Below are 6,475 nucleotides of genomic sequence, written 5' to 3'. Positions count from 1 at the left end.
ACAGAAGCTAAGAGAGGCTCAGTGACTTGATGATAGAGCTGACTTGTGGATGAGAAAGGACTAAGTATCAGAAATAGAAAACAGCACTTCAAATGATTCTGAACAATAGACATGTATTTTCCACTGTCCCTGTGGTAGACAAACAAGTTACCTTCAATTTCCCACCACCACAAATATATCCTTATACATATTCCCTTACTTAACTATGTAAAAACTGACTCTGAGATATACATCCATGAGCAGAATTGCTGGGTCATTGACCATGTGTACCCTTGCTATGACTAAGCACTTCTATTCAATATATTGATCTCCAGAATGAGTGAGTGCACCAGTATGTAGTTCTACCAGCTGTTTTTGAGGGTCCCCATAAACCCCCAACACCACTTGGCATTATCCACCATTTTAATTTTTGCCTGTCTATGAGGTAAATTATATTTCTTTGCTGTTTAATTGTAAACTACTAATGAATTTGATTGCTAAATACTTAAAATACATACTGTATAATTTGGCTATGTTTCTGTGTTTTTTTTACTATTATTATGGTTATTATTATTTACCACTAAGCTATATATTAGTTTTTGCATCAGTACCATGGTAGGTTTTTTAATTTCATATTTTATAGCATGAGAAAAGGATCAAAAGTTATGTTTTTTAATGAAAGATTTACCAACTGACCCAATACCACTATCAGAATAATCCATGTTGCTCACTGATAAGAAATGCCAAGTTTATCACATTTAAAACGTTCTTAAGACTGAACTTTTATTCTGTTCCATTAAATTTTATTTAGATTTTTCCATCAGTCTTATCCTGTTTTAATACTGTTGCTTCACAAAACATTTTAGTAGCTAAAAAGTAACATTTCCCCCATTATTTGCTCTCTGGAAAGTCAAGAATAGCAACAACAACAACAGTAAATGTAGCTAACATTTATTGAGCATTTGCAATGTATCTGACACTTTACTTACACTGTAACACCTAATCCTCAATTACAAATAAGGGTGTAGATACTATTCTTATCCCCATTTGAAAGGTGAGAAACTTGAGGTATAGAAGACTCAGCTGGTTTGATGTGGAACCTAGTCTCAAACCCAGGCCTTACCACAGCACATTCATACTCCTAATCAGTGTTATATTAAAATGAACTGTATGGAATTGTCAAAATTTGAGCATTTCTAACCAAGAAAAATGTCAATTTCTTATTGATCAACCTAATATATGGTATTTTGTATTTTAAAAATGAGGCCATCTGAGAGGAAGAAATGTGCTCATGGTCCAGTAATTGGTAACGGGTCAGCTCTCTGGATCCCTGGTCTTCTACTCCAGTCTTCTAACCAGGAGAGTCATTACTGTCATTTATTTCTTGAACTCAAGAGGAAACTATTTCTCTGATGATCCACTAGAAGGTAATGTAAGAGAAAGTAAAGGAAATGGCATAATGGTTATTTTTCCCTTTGCCAATTTTATCAGGTAATCCATCCTACAACTCAGAAATGACACTGAAGCTCACAGATTATTAAAAATGCATTGACATTTCACTTGTTGCTGTTACACTTTCAAATATTCTCTATAATAATTTTGCTATTTAATTTATGTTAAAATCATATCTTTAATGGGAGAGAAAACTCAAGGAGGCAGGAGTAATATTTGTTCAAAGTCTACTATGTTCTAGACAATACTAAAGGTGTTGCAGTTTTCACATTGCATTAGCTCTGTGAGTGTACAGTGTATTATGTTTATTAAAAATATCATTTCACAACATAAAATAAATAGACTTTATTTTATTTACAAAAAGCATTTTTGGAAACAGCTTGTACAGAATTATCCCAATTCTGTTTTCAATCACATATTTAAAAATGAGATAGTCATTCATTTTTATTTGCTAATTTGATGATGACTAACAAATATACATTTCTTTCTCTCTCTTTCTTTTATTCATTCAACAAATATTTACTTCACACCTAGTAAGTTTAAGGCACTGCTAGGCCAAATCATATCTTCACTACAGGCCTTTTCTTCAGTTTTCCAGACCCTGTTACCTACAGTAACACAATACATATTCACATGTAAGACCAGGCATGGATACTTTATCAAGCCAATTCAAATAATACAGTCCTTGAGTTCTGAAAGTTTACCATCTAAGTAGTAGTAGCAGTGGAAAAGCCTAGGGTTTGGAAATGGGCAAACATGGGTTAAAATTCCTGTTCTGCCACTTATTTAAGGTGTGGAAACTTGAAAATTTCACTTAGCATCCACAAAATTTAACTTCCTGATCTATACAAGGGGATTGTTATCTGTGTTTCAAAAGAAAGCCTATAAAGAAAAAAAAGAAGAAGAAGAAAGCCTGTGAATGCACTGCACCCAACAATTCTGTCTGGAAATTCAACATGTTAAATTTTTTTTACTCCATCTCTTCCCTTTCTTAGCAGAAATGACTCTGCAATAATTTTAATTGCATAACTATACCATAGAAAACATCCAGAAATGTCACAGCGAAAAGAAAATTAAACGTGTTTACATTATGAATGTGATGCAATACAATTTCTATGTAATACAACAAGTTGCCGATAGAGTTCAATCACTGCACATTTCCTAACACATTTGGACCTTGTAGATTAGCATGATGCATATGTATGGCTTGGGATGTTCTAGTGTTCTTTGAGTCTCAGAATGTTAAGTTATAACAGAAACATAATGCATAAGGTTGACTCTGCATAAGGGACACAAGAACGAGTCAGAAGCTCTGTCTGGGTCTCAGTTCCTAAGCAATAACTGATGATGTGACAAAATACCCATTTTTTTAATTTTTAATTTTTTATTGAAGTATAGCTGATTTACAGTGTTGTGTTAGTTTCCGGTGCCCAGCAAAAGTGATTCAGATATACACATATATATTCTTTATCATATCCTTTTCCATTATGGTTTATTATAGGATATTGGATATACTTCCCTGTGATGTAGAGTAGGACCTTGTTGTTTATCTATTTTATATACATTTTATTATATATATTGTAATATACGATTTGCAAATCCCAAACTCTTAATTTATCCGTCCCCCACCCCCTTTCCCTTTTGGTAACCATAAGTGTGTTTCTATGTCTATGAGTCAGTTTATCTTTTGTAAATAAGTTTATTTGTATCATATTTTAAACTCCACATATAAAGGATATCATATGGTATTTGTATTTTTCTAACATACTTCACTTAGTATAATAATCTCTAGGTCCATCCATGTTGCTGCAAATGGCATTATTTCATTCTTTTTATGGCTGAGAAATATTCCCGTTGTATATATGTATGATATCTTCTTTATCCGTTCATCTGTTGATGGACATTTAGGTTGCTCCCATGTTTTGGCTATTGTGAACAGGGCTGCTATGAACATAGGGATGCATATATCTTTTTGAATTATAGTTTTGTCCAGGTATATGCCCAGGAGAGTGATTGTGGACCATGTGGTAATTCTATTTTCGGTTTTCTGAGGAACTTCCATACTGTTCGCCATAGTGGCTGTACCAGTTTACATTCCTGCCTACCAACAGTGTAGGAGGGTTCCTTTTACTCCACATCCTCTCCAGCATTTGTTATTTGTAGACGTTTTAAAGATGGCCATTCTGCAATGAACATTGTGGTACATGACTCTTTTTGAATTATGGCTTTCTCAGGGTATATGCCCGGTAGTGGGATCGCTGTGTGGTATGATACTCCTATTTTTAGTTTTTTAAGGAACCTCCATATAGTTCTCCATAGTGGTTGTATCAATTTACATTCCCAACAACAGTGCAAGAGGGTTCCCTTTTCTCCACACCCTCTCCAGCATTTACTGTATGTAGATTTTTTGACGATGGCCATTCTGACTGGTGTGAGGTGCTACCTCATTGTATTTTTGATTTGCATTACTCTAATGATTAGTGATGTTAAGCATACTTTCATGTGTTTGTTGGCAATCTACATATCTTCTTTGGAGAAATGTCTATTTAGGTCTTCTGCCCATTTTTGGATTGGGCTGTTTCTTTCTTTGATATTGAGCTGCATGAGCTGTTTGTAAATTGTGGAGATTATTCCTTTTGTCAGTTGCTTTTTTAGCAAATATTTTCTCCCATTCTGAGGGTTGTCTTATTCTCTTAAGTTTTCCTTTGCTATGTAAAGACTTTTAGGTTTCATTAGGTTCCATTTGTTTATTTTTGGTTTTATTTCAATTTCTCTAGGATGTGGGTCGAAAGGGATCTTGCTGTGATTTATGTCATACAGGGTTCGGCCTATGTTTTCCTCTAAGAGTTTTATAGTGTCTGACCTTATATTTAGGTCTTTAATCCATTTTGAGTTTATTTTTGTGTAAGGCATTAGGCAGTGTTCTAATTTCATTCTTTTACATGTAGCTGTCCAGTTTTCCCAGCACCTCTTATTGAAGAGACTGCCTTTTCTCCATTGTATTTTCTTGCCTCCTTTATCAAAGATAAGGTGACCATATGTTCGTGGGTTTATCTCTTGGCTTTCTATTCTATTCCATTGATCTATATTTCTGTTTTTGTGCCAGTACCATACTGCCTTGATTACTGTAGCTTTGTAGTATAGCCTGAAGTCAGGGAGCCTTATTCCGCCAGCTCCATTTTTCTTTCTCAAGATTGCTTTGGCTATTCGGGGTCTTTTTGGTTTCCATAAAAATTGTGAATTTTTTTGTTCTAGTTCTGTGAAACATGCCATTGTTAATTTGATAGGGATTGCATTGAATCTGTAGATTGCTTTGTGTAGTACAGTCATTTTCACAATGTTGATTCTTCCAATCCAAGAACATAGTATATCTCTCCATCTGTTTGTATCAATTTTAATTGCTTTCATCAGTGTCTTATAGTTTTCTGCATACAGGTCTTTTGTGTCTGTAGGTAGGTTTATTCCTAGGTATTTTATTCTTTTTGTTGCAATGGTAAATGGGAGTGTTTCCTTAATTTCTCTTTCACATTTTTCATCATTACTGTATAGGAATGCAAGAGATTACTGTGCATTAATTTTGTATCCTGCTACTTTACCAAATTCATTGATTAGCTCTAGTAGTTTTCTGGTAGAATCTTTAAGATTCTCTATGTATAGTATCATGTCATCGGCAAAAAGTGACAGCTTTACTTCTTTTCCGAATTGGATTCCTTTTCTTTCTTTCCCTTCAATGATCGCTGTAGCTAAAACTTCCAAAACTATGTGAATAATAGTGGTGAGAGTTGATAACCTTGTCTTGTTCCTCATCATAAAGGAAATAGTTTCAGTTTTTCACCATTGAGAACGATGTTGGCTGTCGGTTTCTCATATATGGCCTTTATTATATTGAGGGAAGTTCCCTCTATGCCTGCTTTCTGGAAGGTTTTTATCATAAATGGGTGTTGAATTTTATCGAAAGCTTTTTCTGCATCTATTGAGATGATCATACGGTTTTTAACCTTCAGTTTGTTAATATGGTCTATCACATTGATTGATTTGTGTATACTGAAGAACCCTTGCATTCCTGGGATAAACCTCACTTGATCATGGTGTATGATCATATTAATGTGCTGTTGGATTCTGTTTGCTAGCATTTTGTTGAGGATTTTTGCATCTATGTTCATCAGTGACATTGGCCTGTAGATTTCTTTTTTTTTAACATCTTTGTCTGGTTTTGGTATCAGAGTGAGGGTTGCCTCGTAGAATGAGTTTGGGAGTGTTCCTCCCTCTGTTATATTTTGGAAGAGTTTGAGAAGGATAGGTGTTAGTTCTTCTGTAAATGTTTGATAGAATTCGCCTGTAAAGCCATCTAGTCCTGGAATTGTGTTTATTGGAAGATTTTAAATCACAGTTTCCATTTCAGTGCTTGTGATTTGTCTGTTTATATTTTCTATTTCTTCCTGGTTCAGTCTGTGAAGTTTGTAGTTTTCTAAAATTTATCCATTTCTTCCAGGTTGTCCATTTTATTCGCATATAGTTTCTTGTGGTAGTCCTTCATGATCCTTTGTATTTTTAGGGTGTCAGTTGTTACTTCTCCTTTTTCAATTCTAATTCTGTTGATTTGAGTATACTCCCTTTTGTTCCTGATGAGTCTGGCTAAAGGTTTATCAAATTAGTTTACCTTCTAAAAGAACCAGCTTTTAGTTTTATTGATCTTTGCTATCATTTCCTTCATTTCTTTTTCATTTATTTCTGATCTGATCTTTATGATTTCTTCCCTTCACCTAACTTTGGGGTTTTTTTGTTCTTCTTTCTCTAATTGCTTTAGGTGTAAGTTTAGGTTATTTGACATGTTTCTTGTTTCTTGAGGTAGGATTGTATTGCTATAAACTTTCCTCTTAGAACTTTGTTTGCTGCATCCCATAGGTTTTGGGCCATCATGTTTCATTTTCATTTGTTTCTAGGTATTTTTTTTTTTTTTTTTTTTTTGCGGTATGTGGGCCTCGCACTGTTGTGGTGTCTCACATTGCGGAGCACAGGCTCTGGACGCACATGCTCAACGGCC

Source organism: Mesoplodon mirus, assembly GCF_964341445.2.
Source record: "Mesoplodon mirus genome assembly, chromosome: X".
Classification (NCBI taxonomy): domain Eukaryota; kingdom Metazoa; phylum Chordata; class Mammalia; order Artiodactyla; family Ziphiidae; genus Mesoplodon; species Mesoplodon mirus.
Note: the sequence above shows the minus strand (reverse complement) of the source record.